Here is a 22,044-nt window from a genome sequence, read left to right as displayed (position 1 = left end):
GGGAGACCATCCAGTAGTGTTGAGGCAGAAGATAATGAGTGAGCATTCGTTCTTGGTCCTGATCTTAGCGGGAAAGTATTGGTCCTTCACCATCACATGTGATGTCAGCTGTGAGCTTTTTCTCTCTCTTTTTTTTTTTTTTTTTGGTTTTTGGGTCACACCCAGCAGTGCTCAGTGGGTTACTCCTGGCTCTATGCTCAGAAATCACCCCTGGCAGGCACAGGGGACCATATGAGATGCCGGGATTTGAACCACCGTCCTTCTGCATGAAAGGCAAATGCCTTACCTCCATGCTATCTGTCCGGCCCCAAGATTTTTCTTGGGAACTCTTGTCAGTTGGAATAAATTCTCTCCTCTTATGAGTTTGTTGTATGTTTTTGGCATGAAAAGATGTTGAATTTCATCAGATTTATTTTTACTCTACTTAAGATTTTGGGAGTTTTGTTCTTTTTATATCTATTACTAAGATGTATCTTGTTCATTGATTTTCAGATGTTAAGCTAACCTTTCATTCCTAGGATTTTATTCATTTTTTGATTCATTTTTATGTTTCTTTGTTCTTGTACAAGCTTTTTGTTTTGTTCTCTCTGTCTTATTTTTCTTTTCCTGGTGTGGTTATCTAAACAGTAACTTGTCTGACCTCCAGACACAGTAGAATGATGATAGATTCGAACTTACATGGGATTAGGGAAGTTTCCATTTCCTTCCTCTCGTTTCCCTGTGAATGCTAATCCTACTGAAATTGAGTGTGTTTTTTGCATTGTCATTTAGTCCTAAGTGACAAGGGATTAATTATTTATTCTGGGGGGGTCTGAGAATTCCTCTTGCCACTCAGAAGGAAATCTGAGGCTTCGAACCCTCCTCATGCCGTGGATACTCTTTGGCTTGGAGGAATGTGAGGATTGGAAAGTTTGCCTGAATTTATAGGCTTGTGAAGGCAGAGTTGGGAGGTCAGATTCTACCAACTTTCTCAACTAGTTGAAACTGTAAGGAAGAAGAGATCTGAAGAGAATAATTATGCCTATGTGAAGGTTTTTCCTTTTTAGCAGTTAGGTGGAAAAAAGATTGGATCTGGGTTCTCTGTTTCAGGTAGGGCAGATGCAAGCATTTCGGATCAGAAAAAAACAACAGCGAAACAGGGTGGCAGCTCAATGGGCCACACACTTTGCATGTGGGAGGCCTGGTTTGATCCCTACTTACCATCAGTGCTGCCTCTATTTAAAAATAATTCTCTCCTATATAACTATTTCATTTAATTATTTTTTGAAGTGGGGAAGCATGTCTCAGTAATACGTAGTGAGTATCCACTTGCTCTCCCAAGATACCCAGAACTGTAGCTGATGGGCCAGGCCTACCAGGAGTCCTTTTTTCCCTTGCAGTGCCCTGGGGTCAAAGGTCAGCAATGGCAGGTTTGGGGGGGATGTGGCTCCAAGGAGAAGCTCAGAGCCTCAAGCATCTCAAGCATACAGGACACATGTTTCTGGGTGGACTTCACCACCTTACTCCATTTACATACATACACTTACATACATGACACGTGTTTCTGGGTGGGCTTCACCTAACTCCACAACACCAAAATTAACTTTTGTCCCAATTTCAAAGGACCTTGCTTCTTGTTTTTTTTTCCCATATCTAATCTCACATGTATTTTTGTGAGGGGAGGTAGTTACACCCAGAGGTGTTCAGGGATCACTCCGGGGCCATATGGGATACAGGTGATGAAACCTGCATATGCTATATGCGAGCTAAAGCCTTCCCTATTATACTATCACTCCAGCCCTAATTTTTTTTCTTTTTTTCCTTTATATTTTTGGAAGATGAGGTTCCAAGCAGTGCTCAGGGCCCCTGGGGCCATTCTCTATGGTACTTGGTCAAGAGAGAATGTGAGGGCCTGAGGGTTCGATGCTGCTTGGGCCCTGAGGTGCTGGGACATTCTGGAACCACAAAGGCCACACCCAATGACATTTGAGGCAATACCCAGTGGTGATTGGTTGTAAGTTGTAAGCAGTGCCAGGGATTGGGCCAGGGCCTGAGCATAAGAGCATGTCCCCAATTCCTGTGCTGTCTTCCTAGCTTCAGCTCACCTCTAGTCTTTAACTTATACCAGAATTCTGCTCTCCTTACACATTTTTGCCCTCTTTTGGACTTATTGCTTTACGTATCACCTATGTGTTGATGACTCCTCAATGGAAATCTCTTCCTGAGTCTCCACACTCACCTCCCTGACTGCCCGTCAACTGTTTCTTCCTGAAGTATTTAGCTTCATCAGCTTCATCAGCCTCCCACACCCATTAATAATGCCTAGTGACACCGAGTCGAGAATCACTGACTCATCTTTTCTCTCTACTTCTTTACCTTCAACCTTATCAGTCAGTCATATCAGCTTAACTTGTATCTAGATCCGAGGTTCATATTACTTCCGACTGCCAGGCTCCTGGCATATCACCATCTCCCACGGTTATTTTCTGTGCAAACAAATCAACAAATCTCTCTCTCTGTCTCTCTCTGTCTCTCTGTCTCTCTGTCTGTCTGTCTCTCTCTCCCCCCCCCCTTTGCTTTTGTCTTTTGAGACACTGTCCCTCCTACCCTGGCTGATCTGCCTTGGAAATGTATGACAAGTGCAGCATATTTCCCATCCCTGCCCCACATGGAAGTCCTGTGATGTCTCACCTAAGTTATAGCCAGTAGCTTCCATACTGGTTCCCTGCTTCTCTATTTTCTCTCAAACACTGCCTGCCATAGCAAACAGCTCTTTCAGCTATTTCTCTCCAAGTGTAAGTTCCTACCGTCCCTCTGCTCCAATTCCTTTGCTCTTCAAGGACGCCTGGGCCATTTCATTTGATTCAGGAAAGATGAATTCCTTACAGTGTCATAAATTGTTTATCTCTTACCTCTTTCATGGGCTTATTCTGTGGGCCTCATTGACCTTGTGCTTGCTCGCTCATCTCAGGACATTATTGTGGCAGGGCCTTTTGATTTTTGCTATTTTTAGCCTGGAGACACTTTTCTCCCAAGGGTCTGGCGCTCTCTTCCACACTTTCCCCAGACCCCTCTCAAAACAGACTTTTTCTGGTCATCCACCTTCCCCCAGCCCAGTTCAGTGTGCTCTTCTTGTCTTCATGGTACCCAGATCTGTGTGACATAAAGTTTGTTCCCCAATCATGGGTGTGCAATGGGATTTTGTCCTCTTTCCTATTTTTAAATTCTATGTTTTCCACTAAAATGGGGAAATCTTATGTAGAGAAACAATTCCTTATCTAATAGAAATAAGAACCCATAAATTTTATAATATAGGGATACCTTTCACCCTGAACATTTGTCATGGGGGCTTGACTTAGACCTCATGTGATTGGGCATCGACCATCCAACCCTGAACCCCAAATCCAAACCTTAGAATTAAATACAATTCCATGCACCTTCACCAGGAATCAAACTCCCCCCACAGGAGTCCCTAATACTGCTCCAGTACCAACTTGCGCTAGGGTAGTTTCTACGACACCCTTACAAAGATGAAACAGCAACAACTTGATCTAAGGGCAGGTTGCCCTACTTTATAACCTAACAGTAACATGAAATCAGAAGAACCTCCGTCCTAGGATCTGTGCAAAAACCAAGATCACTAATTACAGAAGACTGACTACCACAACTGCAACTGAGCAGAACTTTTCCTGGTACCACAAAGAAAGACCCTGGGGTTTGACAACGAACATGTCTGGAGCCTGTAGTCAGTCTCATGACAGTATGCTTCAAGAGTAGAGACACCCTGTATCTTTTAGGCTAAGGGAATTTCCTTTCTAATTTTCCCAATTAATTTGCTCTGTCTATGCAAAATAATAACAGCAACAACAAAAATTTGCCATAGTTCGTCCCTTTTTTTCTTTTTATCTTCTTTTAATTTTATTTATATTTTTAGCTTCTAGACAGGGGTTCTTGCCCGCCTTTTTTAATAGAATCATATAATATGAATCATCTTATTCTGACTCATATTTCTATGTTTTTTTTTCATTTTGTTTTTTTTGTTTTGTTTTGTTTTGTGTTTTTTTTTTTTAGAATAAAAAAGTGGATGGTACCCAGGAGCCAAGCAGTCTCAGGAGCATTGAGTAGAAATAAAAGATGGTCAGACCTAAATACCCAATGACAATAGAATCAAGAGATCCAAATTACAACAAGCTATACACAAAGGGACTTGTCACACTAGGAGTCCAGAGGGTTAAGGGTGAAGATATGGAATTGGATGCATGCTGGGAACAATGGCCAAAGGAGGCCAACACTGGTGGTGGGAATTGCACGAATACACTGTCACTATGTACCTTAAATACAACTGTGAAAGACTTGAAATTCACATTGGTCTCAAAATTATTTAAAAAATTCTATGTTTTCACATGATTTTGATGTTTATGTGAAATTCTTTAGAATTTATTTTTGCTGGATGGGGCCAGAACAATAGCACAGCAAGTAAGGCCTTTGCCTTGCACCTGGCCAACCTGAGTTTGATCTCTGGCATCCGAACCTACCAGGAGTAATTTCTGAGTGCAGAGCCAGGAGTAACCCCTGAGTGTTGCCAGGTGTGGCCCAAAAGCAATAACAAAACAAAACAAAACAAAAACTTGCTGGAACTGGTGCAATAGCACAGTCAGTAGGGTGTTTGCCTTGCACGCAGCCAATCCAGGTTTGATCCCTGGAATCCGACATGGTACCCTGAACCTACCAGGAATAATTTCCGAGTACTGCCAGATGCCCAAAAGCAAAACAAAAAAGATGTTTTACTTTGTGATTTCCTTTTTTGCAATTATGATTTAGGGTGACTCTTTTAACTTCTCTGGGCTATATTTTTCTAAAAATACATAAAAGGGGGGTTTATACTAAGGGATCTTCAAATCTTCCTTGTATCCCTGACATTCTGTGAATGTCTTCCAAAAGTCTGAGACACAAGTTTTATACCCTTATGCTCTCTTGCGAACTCTCTGTGTCTCTTGTTACCCACACTGAGCCATGGCTTCCCAGTGGTTTCCCATTGTGGACAGTGAAGTCAGTAGGGAACAAGAGCTATTTCCTGGGGATGGAGTCATAACACAGTGGGTAGGGCTGAGCCCTGAGTACCACCAGGTGTGACCCAAAACAAAATAAAATAAAATAAACAAAAGATCCATCTCCTTGTCTCTAGCTCTATCATTAGGTTTTACTTTACAGACTTGTGATTCTATAGGTTATAGTTGAACCCAAGGGCAGACCAGGAGGAGGTGGGGACCTGGAGGCATCTGCCCAGCTCAGGCAGCAAAAGCCGGGAAGCATCAGCCTTGCTGTTCCCAATACGAACTTCGTCCTGAGAGAAGGTTTGGATGAGGTTAAGGCAGTTGCAGTGGAAGGGTCCGAAGAGGCCAGTGTCAGGGGACATGTGTGTTCTAGATGGTGCACTGCAAGAATGTCAGCAGCAAACCCAACCATGGCATGTTTCCTTGGACAGTCCCCGAGACAGTCCCTCAGGGAACTTGGACCTGTTAGGACTCTGTGTCCTTTCCTCACATCAATCCAGTATATCACTTAATTGGCCTTTTATCTGTTGAACCTTTTTTTTTATGTTGAATCCTTTTATGATGGGCAAGATTGAGATTGTCAACAACCTGATTGGTTACCCCCAGCTACAGAGACTAGACATGGCTGCACTGTGTCTTCTAAGCAGTGAGTGTGTTACAAGGCTGTATTTACATCTCTCTGTATTTACTGAGATTCTATTTGGAGAAGCAAAATAGTTCCTTTGATTTCCCTCTGAATTAGTGAACTTACAATGCTTAATGCTTCAGGCAATTTTCCATGCTTACCAGGAGGCAGGGGGAACGATTCGGGGATGATATTTTTGTTGAGGAGGGGAAAAGCAACCTTCTAGCATGCTAAGCCCTTTCTGCTAGTGGAAAATCTTGGAATGAATTGGTTTGGCTCTGTAAAACTTTTTTTATATATAAAATCTTTAAGCACCATGATTACAAGCATGATTGTAGTTGGGTTTCAGTCATAAATAGAACACATCCCCTTCACCAGTGCAACATTCCCACCACCAATACCCCCCCTCCTCCCCAACCCTGCCTGAATTCTACTTCTCTCACTCATTAAGATTGTCATGATAGTTAGTGTAGTTATTTCCCTAACTGCATTCACCACTCTTTGTGGTGAGCTTCATATTGTAAGCTGGTCCTTCTGGGCCTCATCTCTATTGTCTCTGGGCATTATTACAATAATGTCCTTAATTTTTCTTAAAACCCATGGATAAGTGAGAGTATTTTGTGTCTATCTCTCTCCCTCTGATTTATTTCACTCAGCATAATAGATTTCATGTACATCCATGTATAGAAAAATTTCATGACTTCATCTCTCCTGACGGCTGCATAATATTCCATTGCGTATATGTACCACAGTTTCTTTAGCCATTCATCTGTTGAAGGGCATGTGGGTTGTTTCGGCTCTGTAAAACTTTTATTTAAAAGATGGAGAGCCAGAGCAATAGTACAGTAGGGAGAGTGCTTGCCTTGCATGTGGCTGACCTGGGTTCAGTCTCAGACATCCCATATGGACCCCTGAGTATTGACAAGAGTAATTCTTTTTTTTGTTTTTGGGTCACACCAAGCAGCACTCAGGGACTACTCCTGGCTCTATGCTCAGAAATCCTCCAGGCAGGCTTGGGGACCATATGGGATGCCGGGATTCGAACCCCTGTTCTGCATGCAAGGCAAACACCTTACCTCCATGCTATCCCTCCGGCCCCTGACAAGAGTAATTCTTGAGTGCAGTTGGATAAAGCCCCAAGTAATGCTGGGTGTGGCCCCTAACAAACAAATAACAAAAGAAAAATGATGCTCTGGTCCTAAAAACCTGTTCTGGTGATGCTTCGCCAGTCAGGCTCGAGTCCTATACTTAGACCTAAGAGTACTGTGCTGCTCAGGCCCTGAGGATCTGGGTACCAACAAGAACACACCTGGGGTGTTCAGGGGCTTCCAGAGCTACATTGAGTAATGCTCAGGGGACTGTGTGGTACCAGGAATTGAATGGGCATCAGGCTCATTTTAGGCCTGCACCTAATATGATTATTATGCTATTATATATTGGGCTATTTCTCTGACCCCTAATACTGTCACAAGTTGGAAGCATATGGTCACTATTTTTTACTGATGGAGTAAATTTTTTACTGCTGGAGCAAATTTGTCATGTGTACCCCTTAACTCACTACCTCTTCAGGCCTCAACACAAGATCACTTGAGGCATCATCACTCAAGCTCTTGCCTTAGGTTCTCGCCCCCCAACCCCTACAAAGAGAGATCATGAATGGGATTGATGCTGTCCTCTTTCTGATCTCATGCTCCTCACACATCTGCAACCCTGAAACAACCTTGATGGTTGCAAGTCAAGCACTGCCTCTCTCAAGCATTGGTGCCAAAGGATAAAGAGGCAGAAAATGGCAAATCAAATCCATATTTTGTTTTTCTTTTATTTTTGATGTACAAGAGTCATTCCCAGTGGGTCCCAGTCGTCACACTCAGCAGTGTTGGGGAGTGTTGGTTCTGAGGATGGGACTCAGGGTCTTACACATACCAGGCCCATGCTCTACCACTTGGCCTCTCTCTCTCTCTTTCTCTCTCCCTCCCTCTCTCTTTCCTCCATCACTCTCTCCTCTCTCTCTCATTCTCTTTCATTTTCTCTCCCCCTCTTCCTCCTTTTCTTTCTCTCTCCTTCCCTCTCCTCACCTCTCTCTCTCTCTTTCTCCAGCCCCTCAAGTTTCTATTTCTGTCTTCTCTCAGAATTGAGTTTCTCTAGAGAAACACACACACACACACACACACACACACACACACACTTCAGCTTATTGTCAAAGCTCTTTCTTGTTCTATCTTCAGAGGTGCTGCGACTGAGGGACAGTTTTTCCCATGGTTTGGATCGTGGGGACAATCACCATATATGAGTTTTCTAACCTTGAACAGTTTACTCAGGTATTTCCCAAAGAAGCATTTCCTAGAGTAGTGAGGCTTTGGTGAGGAGTCACCACTCCAGGCACAGTCATGCATCATTGGAGGCCTTTCCCCGACCCTGTCTAACCCTCCGCCATTTCACAACAGTAGCTGGGATGGAGCAGGAGGTGCAGGCCCTGAGCCATATGCCAGTTGGCTGCTGTTTCTCACGCCTGAGGAATTTTTTCTGTTCCCTCAGTTGTGATGACGTAGACATTTGATTTGTGTTTGGCCATTGGATGTTATTCACTGCTCCATCCTACATCCAGCTCTTTCTTGCCGCTGAAAGGCAAACATTTTTAGGGTGGGGCATCAGGGGCCTCCCTTTCAGCTCAGTAGGCCTGTCGCAGAACCTGTAAACAGGCATCTCTCCCCTTTCTCTCTCCCTTTCCTTTCTCTCTCTTTCTCTCTCTCCCTTTCCTCTCTCTCTCCCTTTCCTTTCTCTCTCTTTCTCTCTCCCCCTTTCTCTCTCCCTTTCTCTCTCTCCCTCTCCCTCTCCCTCTCTCTCTTTCTTTCTCTCTCTCTCTCTCTCTCTCTCTCTCTCTCTCTCTCTCTCTCTCTCTCTCTCTCTCTCTCTCTCTCTCTCTCTCAGATCAGGCCTAGTTCAAGGCCCTGAGTTTGCTCTCTGATACCACATGGGCAAAGAATCTCTGGGGGTTGCCCCTCTAAAAAGCACAAACAAAACCTCTGATAGCCCCCCATCCAACTGGGTCACCTGCCTTGTCCCACAACTCAGACTCAGGCTCTTGTCACCATGATGGACCCTGAGACTTGTCAAAGGAAGTCAGAGCCAGTGCCAGGCAACCAACCAACCCGTCTTGTCCCATCACTTGTCAGGATTTTATAGCCCACACAGAAAGCTGCCTCTTAGGGTTCAGGGCCAGGAAATCTTTCACCACACAGAAACTCTTTGTTCTTGCTTTATAAATGGACATGGGATGGAGAAGGTGGATGGGGCTTCCGGAAACAGGGCTGCCACTGGGGAGGGTCCTTTGCAGACTGAAATAGGCAGTGGGTGAGCAGTAGTAGAACACTTGAGCTGGAGAAGCACAGGCACTGGGCCCCTAATGGCTGGGAAGAATGTCTCAGTCAGATGTGGGGCTTTATTAAAAAGTAAGGAATTGGGGCCGGAGAGATAGCATGGAAGTAGTGCATTTGCCTTATATGCAGAAGGACGGTGGTTCAAATTCTGGCATCCCATATGGCCCCCAGAACCTGCCTGGAGCGATTTCTAAACATAGAGCCAGGAGTAACCCCTGAGCGCTGCTGGGTGTGACCCAAAAACCAAAAAAAAAAAAAAAAGTAAGGGAAAGGAGGACTGGAGCAATTGGACAGTGGGTAGAGCATTTGCTTTGCACACAGCTGACCCACATTCGATCCCCAGAATCCCATACGATCCCCCAAGCCTGCTAGGAGTGATTTTTGAGTGCAGAGCCAGGAATAACCCCTGACCACCGCTGGATATGCCCCTCCAATAAAAAAAGTAAGGGAAAAATATAGATATATATGAACTAAACATTGGGTTAATAATGTAAATGAAGACAACTGATCTTCCATAGTTCTAGTTTGCAGCATTATAAATTAGATCAATTATATTGTTTATTTCTTTGTATATTTTCTTTTTTGTTTTGTGTTGGAGCCACAGAGGTCGTGATCAGGGATCTGCAGTGGCTCTGCACCCAAGAATCACTCCTGATGGGCTCTAGAGACCAGATGAGCTACCAGGTATCTAATCCAGATTTGCTACATGCAAGGCAAATGCCCTCTATACTGTCCTATGGCTATTTCCCAAGTTGTATCAACAGTGTGCTTAGTACCAGAAATATGAAGCTACTTCTTAGGAATTTTGAGAGAAGTTCTAAAGTGGGATAACAGATGGGAGATCTCAAAAGTGCTTTGAGAGTGTATAGCTATAACATCTAGCTTTCAAAGAGGAAGACTTTGGGTCATTGGCTCAAGACTTTTGTCAGATGTTTGTCAACATCTTCCTAGTAAAACTCTTCCTGACCTTCCAACCCTTGACTGAAAAACATCATAATTCCTCAAGTGAATGCCTCGGATTTCTAAACCCAGCTTCCGGTTTTTCTCTGCCCAACCTGTTCTCCCTGTTGCATTCCTCTTGCTTCCCACTGTTGCGATAAAAGAGCTTTTCCAGCTGTTGGCACTACAGGGCTTTGAGCCGAGAGGTAGGTGGCTCATCCTTGCAGCCCAGTCCATGTGCTTCCCCTCCTGTGTGTATTATCCTGGAGCAGAGAGTGGTTTTCTCTCCTATGTACCCAGTGGGGCAGATGACATGGAAGGGGGGGTGGGCCAGCAGCCAGTTCAGAAATCTGTGCCATGACACTGAATTCTCTGTCCCCTGAGCAGACATGGGTAGAGGGAGATGCTCAACAGGCAGACTGGTACTCCAAGAGTCAAGACCCACCATTCCTCCTCTTCTAGAATCAATAGACCAAGGACTGTGAGGAGCACCACTCAAGGATTTTCCCCCATGTTTGAAAGAAAACTTGTTATAAAACAATGTAGACTCTCATGAAATGGCAAAACAAGTTCAGATGAGGGCTGGGAGAGATAGCAGAGGAATTAGAGGTGCAGGCTGTCCCATGGTGAATTCTGGTTCTATCTCCAACATGGCATGATCCCTCTGAGCAGCACAGGTATGGCCCTGGAGCCCTTTAATTCCCCCCTCCAGTGATCCCCAGCACCACAGAGTCTGAGTAGTACACAATCATTGCATTCTTGAGGCTTAAATTGATCTGAATGGTCCCTGGGCTCCTGAGCACTTCATAGAATCTGTCAATGCTAAGCAGATGAATAGAAAGCACCCCTGACTGCATCTGAGGTCACTGCTGTCCTTTGTGCCATCCAGTGCCCTTCGTGGGGCTGGCATCACCTAGGTGACTTGATTTGTTCACACTAGTTGCTGCGTGTTTTGTGGTAACTAAAAGTCTCCCCCTCCCCAAGTATAAGGCCACATACTGTGATTCTGCAGCCTATTCAAGGGGACAGTCACAGCCAAGAACGCACAGTATGGCTGCAGGATGGGCTAGATGGCCTGTTTCTAGTATTTCTTACAGACCAAGTGACTATAAGCTCAGGGGAGTATATGGGATGCTGGGAATCAAACCCAGGTCTGCCCTACATTGGCAGCATGCAAGGCAAATGCCCTGCCTCTGTGCTATCTCTTCAGCCCCCAACTCAAACAGCTTTCTGGTTTTTTTTAATAATATCTTTATTTAAGCACCTTGATTAAAGACATTATTATAATTGGGTTTCAGTCATATAAAGAACATCCCCTTTCACTAGTGCAACATTTCCATCACCAATGCCCCCCATCCCCCCGCATGTATTTGAGACAGGCATTCTACTTTTCTCACTCATTAACACTGTTGTGATAGTTGTCAGTATAGTTATTTCTCTAACTGCATACACCACTCTTTGTGATGAGCTTCATATTGTGAGCTAGTCCTTCCAGCCCTCATCTCTATTGTCTCTGGGCATTATTACAATAAGGTCTTTTATTTTTCTAAAACTCATAGATGAGTGAGACTATTCTGTATCTATCTTTCTCCCTCTGGCTTATTTCACTCAGCATAATAGATTCCATGTACATCCATGTATAGGAAAATGTTATGACTTCACCTCTCCTGATGGCTGCATAATATTCCATTGTGTATATTTACCAGAGTTTCTTTAGCTATTCATTTGTTGAGGGGCATTTTGGTTGTCCCCAGAGTCTGGCTATTATAAATAGCACTGCAACGAATATAGGTGTGAGGAAGGCATTTTTAAATTGTATTTTTGTGTTCCTAGGGTATATCCCTAAAAGTGATATAGTTGGATCATATGGGAGTTCAATTTTCAGTTTTATGAGGAATCTCCATATTGTTTTCCACAAAGGCTGGACTAGGTTACATTCCCACTAGCAATGAATGAGAATTCCTTTCTCTCCGCATCCCTGCCAACACTGATTGTTCTTGTTCTTTGTGATGTATGCCAGTTTCTGTGGCATGAGATGGTACCTAAATGTTGTTTTGATTTGCATCTCCCTGATAATTAGTGATGTGGGCATTTTTTCATGTGCCTTTTGGCCATTTGTATTTCTTCTTTGAGAAATTGTCTGTTTATTTCTTCTGTCCATTTTTTGATGGGGTTAGATGTTTTTTTCTTGTTATGTTCTGTCAATACCTTGTATATCTTAGATATTAGCCCCTTATCTGAAGGGTATTGGGTGAATAGTTTCTCCCATTCTGTGGGTGGCTTTTGTATCCTAGTCACTATTTCCTTTGAGGTGCAGAAGCTTCTTAGCTTAATATATTCCCATCTGTTTATCTCTGCTTCCACTTGTTTGGAGAGTGCTGTTTCCTCCTTAAAGATGCCTTTAGACTCAATGCTTTGGATTGTTTTACATATATGTTGTTCTATATACCTGTCCTGTCTGGTGGGGATCAGAGTACAGTGAATTGTACCTGTTTCTCTGGGCACAGTGGGGACTGCCTTACGACCTACTAGAGGGCCTCTCCCGTCACCATGGAGGGGTGCTCTTCACCTCTAGAAGAGGTGGACAGGCCAGCTAAGAGCCAATACAGCAGGGCCAAGGGGGCGGGCATTCGTTTGCACTCCCCCTTTGCCTCCATGTGGACCAGGCTGCAGAGCTGGAATAGACCCATTACTTACTCATGACCTGCTTACCTCTTTCTAGATCCTTAGGCCAGAGAGTTTGGTTTTCCTATTCCTCCTTTCTCTTTTCCTTTCTTCCATCCTTGCCCTGCAATGCTGTTGCTGCTTTGGGGTTGCCGAGTCCCGGCTCTCAGCCTGGAACAGACAGATGCAGATAGTTGACTGTGATATCTCCCCTCAGACCTCAGCCACCATCACCACCAAGCCACCTTCTCTCCCTGTCTTGGGGGTTAGTGATACCTGAGAATAGGAGGAGAAAAAAAGTGCCTTGATTCTATCCAAATTCAGATATGCAAGCCTGGAAATGGGGTTTGAAGAAATCGTCTTTTCTCTAAGAACACAAATCTCATCATATATATTAAGAATATGCCACCATAGGGCCCAGCCTGTCTGCAGGGTGAGTGTCCATGTCTGACCATGGAGACCCATCCTCCCACCTGGAACTGCTCACTGCCTACTCTCTCCTTCTTGCCTCTCCTGCCAGTATACTTGTTCTTTCCTTCACACCTTCTCCTCTTCTCTGTGTGACCCACACTGACGGGGCTTCCAAGCCTGCCTCTTGCACGGCCTTTCCAGAGACCATCTCCTCTGGCAGAGACCATCTCCTCTGCCAGGGCTCTTGGAGGCAAGTTATGTTTCATCTCTGCACATCTCTGTCCAATTCACCTCTGCATTCCTGGAAGGAAGGGCTAGGCCTATCTTATTCATCCCTGGATGCTCAGCCCAGCTCTCAATAAATGGCCATTGAATGAATGAATGAATGAATATTAATTACTTTGGATACCTGAGCAATCAAACATTATCCTTACTGCCTGTATGACTAGGTTTTCTGGAGTTCCTCAGTGTTATCATAAACATCTGTTGCTTCTGATTCCCTCCCACACACTTGCACACACACACTAAAATGAGTTGGAAAGATTAATCCCAATGTAACCACTTCCTCAATCAGCCCACATCTATATATACCTGTTGCTGCCTATCAAAAGCAGAATTGCTTCCTGTTTGGCTGTGGTGGCTCCCAAACCCATTCATTCCTTAGGGCATAAGGACTCCCAGTTCAGTTTGGAATACACTGGAAATCTCCTTTTCAGATTTGTTAGATTTAGACTGGGAATTTATTTTTCCGTACCTTTCCTAGTTTGTTTGTTTTTTGTTTTTTTTTTCTAGATGGATGACTGGCTAGCTAGCTGGCTGGTTGGATGGTTAGGTAGGTAAGTAGGTATTTGGCCATTGCACTTAATTTTGGTTGAATAAGTCTTTTTAGGTTGTTTATATTAGAAAAAAAATATCTTATTCCAGTTTTTGACAGTTAAAAGTCTATGTTCATCCTTGTGCACCACTTAAATATATGCCATCACAGTGCTTAAAATAACTGAATTGACATAAAGGTTAGGTCTACAAAACTAAAAATATTATCAAAAAATGGGGAGAGAAATTGAACAGATGTTTCTCTGAGAAAGACCAACAGATGACGAACAGACACATGAAAAATAAGTTCATTATCATTTATCATTTATCATTAGGGAAATCCAAGTGAAGAAACAATGAGATGTCATCTTACACCAATGAGGATGGCACATATCAAATATAATGGGAACAATCTTTGGTGGCAAGGATGTGGTGAGAAAGGAACTCTCCTCCACTGCTTATGGGAATGCTGCCTGGTCCAACCACTGTGGAAAACAGTATGAAGGGTTCTCAGTAAACTCAAGATTGAGCTGCCATATGACCCAGAAATTCCCCTTTTGGGTATCTACTCCCAGGACAGAAAAACACTCATCCAAAAGAATGTATGCACACTGCTATTCGTTGCAGCACTCAGTACAATAGCTAAGACAACAACAACAGTGATGTGCCCAACAACAGATGAGTGGATCATTAAGATGTGGTACATAAATACAATGGAATACTGTGTAGCTGTAAGGAATGATGCAATCATGCAATTTGCAGCAATGTAGGTGGAACTAGAAGATATTATGTTAAATGAAGTAAGCCAGAAGAAGGATACATACAGTATGATATCACTCATGTGGTATTTAGAATAAGTGCACAAAGAAACACAGTGGTCTAAATGGCGGATGTCTCAAACACCACAGGCTCCAGAGTATAGTGAAGAGAAGAAAACAAATGGAGTGAAAGAGGAGAAACACAAAGGCCTACATTTTCTTTTATACTTTAAAGACCTACAGCAATGGATACAGCTGTTTAGATTGAGCAGGTGTTCAATCAGTTGCTCTTAATAGAAGTCTATATGTTCTATGCTTTTTATCCACAGAAGCAGATGCCGAATGTGTTTGGTAGCCATGGATCCTACTATAGTTCTCACTATAAATGTTTAATTATCTTAATATATCTATAATAACTTAACATTTTTGTTCACAGTGGTTCTTGGAGATATAGGTTGGTCGCCCTAGTTTCACATTACAATGCTATATCATGTAAACTCTAAACACAGTGCTCATTATGATAATGTCTTGACAAAATACTCTATCCATTTTCTACCTGATTGCAACTGCTACTATGATCCAATGTTTATATCCACCGATACCATTGGAATAGGTAACTGCACACCGTAGACTCAGGCTATACAGTGCTTGTTCATTGAGCACGCTGTTGCAATTTTTTCTCAATTCAAGCTAGTTTATTATTATATACCAATGCCCATATTTTGAGTTTGCTTTTAGAAAAGGAACCTGGATGCTTGAGACCCAGTAGATGATACTTTATGGGGTAGATTCTTCCTACAGTGCTCTTTACCATAGTGTGTACTATTCTAGATGTGAAAATTATGATGGTTCTAAGAAAGCTCCATGCACAATCTAACCCTGGAAACCTTTCTTGAGCAAAGTTTATCTTCACCAATGATGATTTACCTAGAAACTAGAAAACCTTTCCCCCTGATCTCCCAGCCTCATATTTTTTTAAAGTGTTCTGACTTATTCCATAGAGTCAGTTCTTCAACAGCAACCTACAGATCCATCTTCAATGTCAGTCTATGTGTGTGCTTGCAAGCGTATATGTGGTAGACACCTCTATGTCTGTTTAATCTGTATTGTACATAATGCCTACGTTGTATATAGTCCCTGTTATATATAATCCTTCCTCCCCACCCCCATCCACCACTTTACAAATCCTCTTCTATCCTCTCACCCTCGCACCCCTGATCTGTTATTTCTCCTTATCTAACCCTCTTTGCCCTCAATTTTTAACTCCTCACAAACTGGAACCTTCCCCCTACCACAGCCAACTGCCAGCTGGCTCCCAAAGCAAAAGGACAGCCTCCCAACCCGCCTTGCGTTGGCCCAGGAAGAAGCTGCTGCCATGGCTCCTGCTACGTGGCCCCTTTTCTCCAATCTCCCTTCACTGGGGACTGTGGTCGTTACCAGATTCGAATCCAGAGAGAATCCCAGCTTGAGGACACTGCCTGTTGATCCCTGACGTTTGCAAACCATTTTTCAGACTCCACAAGACCACATTGCAGGTTGAAACTGTGCTCTAGATTTTACCCCCTCAGAATATTTCCTCAATAGGTATAATTGAAGAAAGACAGTGGGGTTGGCCTAGTATGCCCAGAGTCTGTGGTTGGTCTTATGACAGGATGCTTCATGGGTACAGATACCCTGTTGTTTTAGGCCAAGAGTATTTCTAATTTCCCCAATATTAGCTGTGCCTATGCAAAAAAAAAAAAAAAAAAAAAACAGAAAACATATTTGATTGTTAGGGGCAGGAGAGATAGCATGGAGGTAAAGCATTTGCCTTGCATGTAGAAGGATGGTGATGCAAATCCTGGCATCCCATATGGTCCTGCCAGGAGCAATTTCTGAGCATTTAGCCAGGACCTGAGTGCTGCCAGGTGTGACCCAAAAAACAAAACAAAAAAAATTGATTGATGGGGCCGGGAAGGTGGCACTAGAGGTAAGGTGTTTGCCTTGCAAGCACTAGTGTAGGATGGACCGAGGTTCGATCCCCCGGTGTCCCATGTGGTCCCCCCCAAGCCAGGAGCGATTTCTGAGCACATAGCCAGGAGTAACTCCTGAGCATCAAATGGGTGTGGCCCAAAAACCAAAAAAAATTTTTTTTTGATTGTTATCTTCTAGATAGGGCTCTTACCTTTTTCTTAGAAACCTGGGACATGAATTACTTACACTCGTGGCCACTTTCATTCAGTACAACACACACATGAACAGACAAAAGGGTCGATCCAAAACTTACGTTAGAAAAAATTGACCCGGGTAAAATTGGACAAGCGCTTTTAAATATTTAGCCAGCATGTTTGTAAGAAAAAAATTTTTGTAGAAAAACTTTTTCAGCTTTTAGAAGTACTTAATGTAGATGGAGTGGAGCTTTGATGAAAATAAAAACTTTAAGGTTGAGATTTAGCACAAAACATTTTTAAAACAATCCTAATTTGAAGTTTAAAACATTAAGTAAAATGGTTAGTAAGCAGTTAAAAAAATTTTAAGTAAAATGGTTAATGAGCACTGTAGAAGGAGTCTCCACTCTGAAGTATGATATCTGCTGTAAATAAAACAGGTTTCCTTTAAATTAGTTTCACAGTAGAACAGTAAGACAGCTGCAATAAAGTGTGAAAATTTCAATGATTAAACACAAGAGCATAAACTATGACTATTAAAGGTCTGAGAAACTGATTTTAAAAAATAAACAACTGTTCCTACTTTGAAGACTTCCAGTGAATAATTTGTAAAAAATATTATATACCAAATTAACAAAAGGTTTAGATCATTATAAAGTATAAAGACACTTGATGCATTTCCACACCTAGAGCTTAAGACCAAAATTATATTTGATACTTGTTGTCAATCTGCTTATAAGATTTAGTTACTTTTATAATATTAATTAACAATATTATTTTAAAAAGGCTAACCACAACATTTTTCATGTACTTTTAAGATCAAAAATAATTTTCTAAGAGAAATATAAAAAAATTCAAATTTTAACATTTTTGTGTCCGTTTGAATTTTAAAACACCAAAAGTTTTTTTTTTACAAGTGTTAGAGTTGTTTTCTTGCTCTAAAATACCTGAGGCATAAACAAAGTTTAGTGCCCTTATCTCCCTGTTGCTCTTTCTCCCTAGAGAAGTTTTTAACCCTTACAGACCTGAATTTAGAAGGTTTTTTAATTTCCAATGTTTTAATAATTACTTTACAACACCCAATGCACAAAACTTAGTTACATAAAGGTTTTTAGAAAAGGCACATTCATGCCACATAATTTAATTCACAAACAAATCTGACAATAATTCTTATTATAAATTCCACATAAACAGGGTTGCTGATTTTTTTTTATCTCCACTGCTATCTGCCATCTTAAGCAGAGCTATCGATCAAACTTGCGACTACAAAGAGACACAGAGACTATTTCTGCTGAACTTAAGCCAAATTTTACCAACTTTAAGGTGGAGGTGATATTCTATCCTAAATTATTGTCTGCATTTTGACTACACAGAAACTTACGTTTCCAATACAGGTATAGAATATACCACATATACACTACCTCTGCATAGATTAAAGGGCTCATTATGACTTTTTTTTTTTTGGTTTTTGGGCCACACCTGGCAGTGCTCAGGGGTTACTCCTGGCTGTCTACTCAGAAATAGCTCCTGGCAGGCACGGGGGACCATATGGGACACCGGGATTCGAACCAATCACCTTTGGTCTTGGATTGGCTGCTTGCAAGGCAAACACCGGGCCCACATTATGACATTTTTAAACACTTTTAAAACCTCATAATTTTACCAACTGTGCAAAAGTATGATTAGTGGATATTATGGTGAACACATCATTAATTATATAGGCAGTATGTTTATTAGAAGACCCATTCATAAATATGACATCTGCATTATTAATAGGAGAGGATTATGTTATAATGGGAAAAATACAAACATGCATCTTTTAAAAAACTGTATAAACTTATTTGCTGGATAATGAATACCAATTTTTTTTAGCAGAGGCACATGCCAAAGGCCAGTTATTTGTATTTTGCATCAGCCAATTAATATGCTGTTTTATTATAAGGTTGAATAAGATAATTAGGTTTTTTTTTCCAAAATATTTTTTGCAAAATGTATTACCTGTGCTACATATATTTGACAAAGTATAGGGCTGAAAAAGTGAGGCAGAACCTTCCACTGATAACATGGGGAGGGGCCAGCACAGTTAACAGCAGGAAGGCTAAAGGCAAACCTCTTACAGTCAGCAGGGTGCAATGGTATAGAGAAAAAACAGCAATCTTTTAAGATCAATTACTATTTTATAGGAATTAGAGGGAATGGCAACCGGGGAGGGGAGTCCGGGTTGCAAAAGCACCCATGGGGATCATTGGTCTTGTTAATTGCTTTAAGATTATGCAAGAGACGCCACTTTCCAGATTTCTTTTGGATAACAAAAATTGGGGTATTTCAAGGTGAATTGGAAGGCTTCAAGTGGGAGTGGCAGGGCCTGAGCTGGCTGTTCCCTGAGGAGGCTGAAAGGGGGCCCAGGGCTGGCCCGAGCAAAATGTCCCGTTTTTCCACACTTAAACATTCTTTGTTGGCTGCTTGATTAAAGGCGGTCCTGGTGGCCAAATGAACCATCTGAGAAACCTTATGGGCAAAGGGGTCAGCCTTACTACACATTTGGATCATTTCATTTAAGAACTTATCCTTATTACCAATAGCCTCTTCCCCCAAGGCTCTTTCAGCTGCTTCCAGCAGGCAATTAATAAACTTACTATAATCCTCTTGAGCACTTTGCACAACTTGGGGATGGGGGTTACAGCCAACCCTTTAAAGGGGATTGCCCTCCAGGCCCCCAGGGCTGCGGTGGTGGGCACGCGCTTCTGCATATTCTTGGAAGAGAAGCGACCTTGTCCACTTAGTTTTTCATAAGTCCAGGGGGTGCCCTGAGGCCCCGGGTTTTTGGTAGCAATGCTTTGACAATGCTCCAGGAAGGCCTGCCAAGTAACAAATTGAGCTCTGGTGAGGACAGCACGGATAACTTTAATCCATTCACATGGGAGCAACAGACCCCCAGCTGAAAGGGCATGGAGAATGCACTGAGTAAAGGGCGCATTAGGCCCATAAGTTGGTAGCAGTGGGCGAGCCTAGCCAAAGGTTGCGATTCCTTCATAGAAGGGCTGCCGGGCAGAGTATCAAATCCAACATTCCCCTTAGGCAGGGTCAGTCAGAAACTGGAAGCCCCAAGGGTAAAAGTTATTAGTGGCAGAAGGTCTCTGACAGGTCAAAATGTTTCAGATCTGATGTGAAGCCAGAGGTCAAGGTCCCAAGAGACAACCAAGCCATCAAGGTTCTGGAGCAAGATCCTCATCCTTTCATCTCACGTTCTACAGCTCCAGCTGCCTCCTGGTTTCCTGCTGATAGGGCTGTCCACACCCTGCAGGGCCCAGCGGGCAGTGCGGGACTCTTACCTGATAACAGGCTGGGGAGGCAGGAGCAGAGTCGGTGTGGGTGAGTGAAAGGGTTTCCAGACTGCCACATCCCCTGCCGCTCCCCAGGCAGCAGGAAGGAAGGAAAACACCCAGCCTGTGAGCAGTCTGCCCACCCACGGAGGGCGAGGCAGTCAGAGTCTATGTACAAGCGTTCTGGAGGTACCTTGACAGGACAGCAGGGCTGGGCTTCCCAATAAGGCCCCGGGTGAGGCGGCTGCTCCCAGCGACTATGCACACCATAAATAACTACCCTACCATCCTCTCTCAGTCTTTGGTGTGGCACCTCCTGGCACACACAACTTCTTCAGGGTGGCATGAGAAAAGAGCAGTGATGTGTCCATCTCAGAGATGGCCTCCCCACACCCCACAGTCCTGTGGTCTCTGGCCCTCGAGCTGGACTCAGGCCCTTGTGCCTCTCGTGTGGGCTTGTTCAGCTGTGCTGTAAACTTGCTGATACTCCAACATAATATTGAAAACTTGTGTCTGGTCACGGAGAAAACACAGGGTCTGGAGCTCATTGGCTGCATGTCTGAACACGTGTCTGATCCCGGGCATCATGTACCCAGGTCTGCCCCAGTATCACTGGGCTTGAGGGGTGCCTCATGGCCAGGGCTAAGCACTGCCCCCCAGACTCCCTGAGCACTTTTAGGACCCCATCAAAGTGTGTTATTTTCTACTCGCTTTGGCAGTACATATACTAAATTGGATGATACAAAGAAGATTAGCATGGCCCCTGTGCAAGGATGACATACAAAGTCATGAAGCGTTCCATATTTAAAAAAAATGTGTTGGGGGTCGGAGAGATAGCATGGAGATAAGGCGTTTACTTTGCATGCAGAAGGACAGTGTTTCGAATTCCAGCATCCCATATGGTCCCCCGAGCCTGCCAGGAGCAATTTCTAAGCGTAGAGCCAGGAGTAACCCCTAAGCGTTGCCGAGTGTCACCCAAAAACAAAAAAAAAAAATGTGTTAAAATTTTATTTGAGGGACCACTACCAGGTGTCCAGGGCTATTTCTGGTGCCAGGACGGACCCAGGGCCTTGCACAGACAGACACCTCTGTGCCCAAGTTCCTGCCTGTCCTGACTCTCTCTGGGAAGGAACAGCAATGTTCCTGAGGGGCCCACTCCTTGTTCTGTTCCTGGGGAGTCCACTCCTGGCTCTGGTCCTAGGAGGTCCACTCTTGGTTGAGGTCCTCAGAAGGTCCACACCTAGTTCTGGTCCTGGGGGACCCACTCTTGGTTCTGACATTTGCTCAGACTCATCCATGTGGTACTCTCAGCGGCTTCTGCCAGCCTGGGCAGCCTCCTGCGGGAGGGAGGGCAGTGTGCTTAGGGTCCCCTACATGAGAAGCGCTCTAAGCTCCCTCACCTGCTCAGCACACAACCTTGGGAGGAATGAATGGAAGAGTGGGCATCTCGTTTTTGTTGGTTGGTTGATTTCCTTTGGGGCTTCACCTGGTGGTCCTCGGGGCTTACTCCTAGCTTGTGCTCAGGGGATCCTACGTGGTTCTGGGGAACAAATCCGCCCAGTCTGGTTGTACGTGCGCAAGGCTTGTTCCCATCTGCTGCACCACCACTCTGAGGATCTTATCTAGACACCAAGGCCCTCCCGGGGCCCTGATCCCCCTGTCCCCCTGGGTGCTCCCAGGGTTGCTTCTATGGGTTGCAAACCGAAGTGGACCTCAGGAGCTCCCTTCCCCGACAAGATCTAGACTCTGAGCCCAAAGGAAGCAATCCCTGCCTGTGCCAACCCTTGCGCGCCCCGAGGGCGCAAAGCAGGCAGACGCCTGAAGTGTGGAGACAGGAAGGGCTGAGAGCAGGGAGCCCTCACCCACCCCCATCAGTGGGAGGGCAGCTTTCAGTTCCTGCCTCCGAGCCGAGGAGAAGCAAACCACCCCCAAGCCCTGCCGTGGCCCCGGGCAC

General features: G+C 43.8%; 1 non-coding gene across 1 annotated transcript; it reads left to right on the top strand.

Annotated features, from left to right (window-relative positions):
- The first annotated feature begins 20,793 nt into the window (after positions 1-20,793).
- LOC126017128 (U6 spliceosomal RNA) lies at positions 20,794-20,898 on the top strand. Its single transcript, XR_007498798.1, has one exon. It is a non-coding gene; the product is annotated as a U6 spliceosomal RNA (small nuclear RNA).
- Positions 20,899-22,044: the final 1,146 nt, after the last annotated feature.

The sequence above is a fragment of the Suncus etruscus genome, chromosome 8 (assembly GCF_024139225.1).
Source record: "Suncus etruscus isolate mSunEtr1 chromosome 8, mSunEtr1.pri.cur, whole genome shotgun sequence".
NCBI classification, from domain to species: Eukaryota; Metazoa; Chordata; class Mammalia; order Eulipotyphla; family Soricidae; genus Suncus; species Suncus etruscus.
This window is presented reverse-complemented; position numbering and strand designations above follow the sequence as displayed.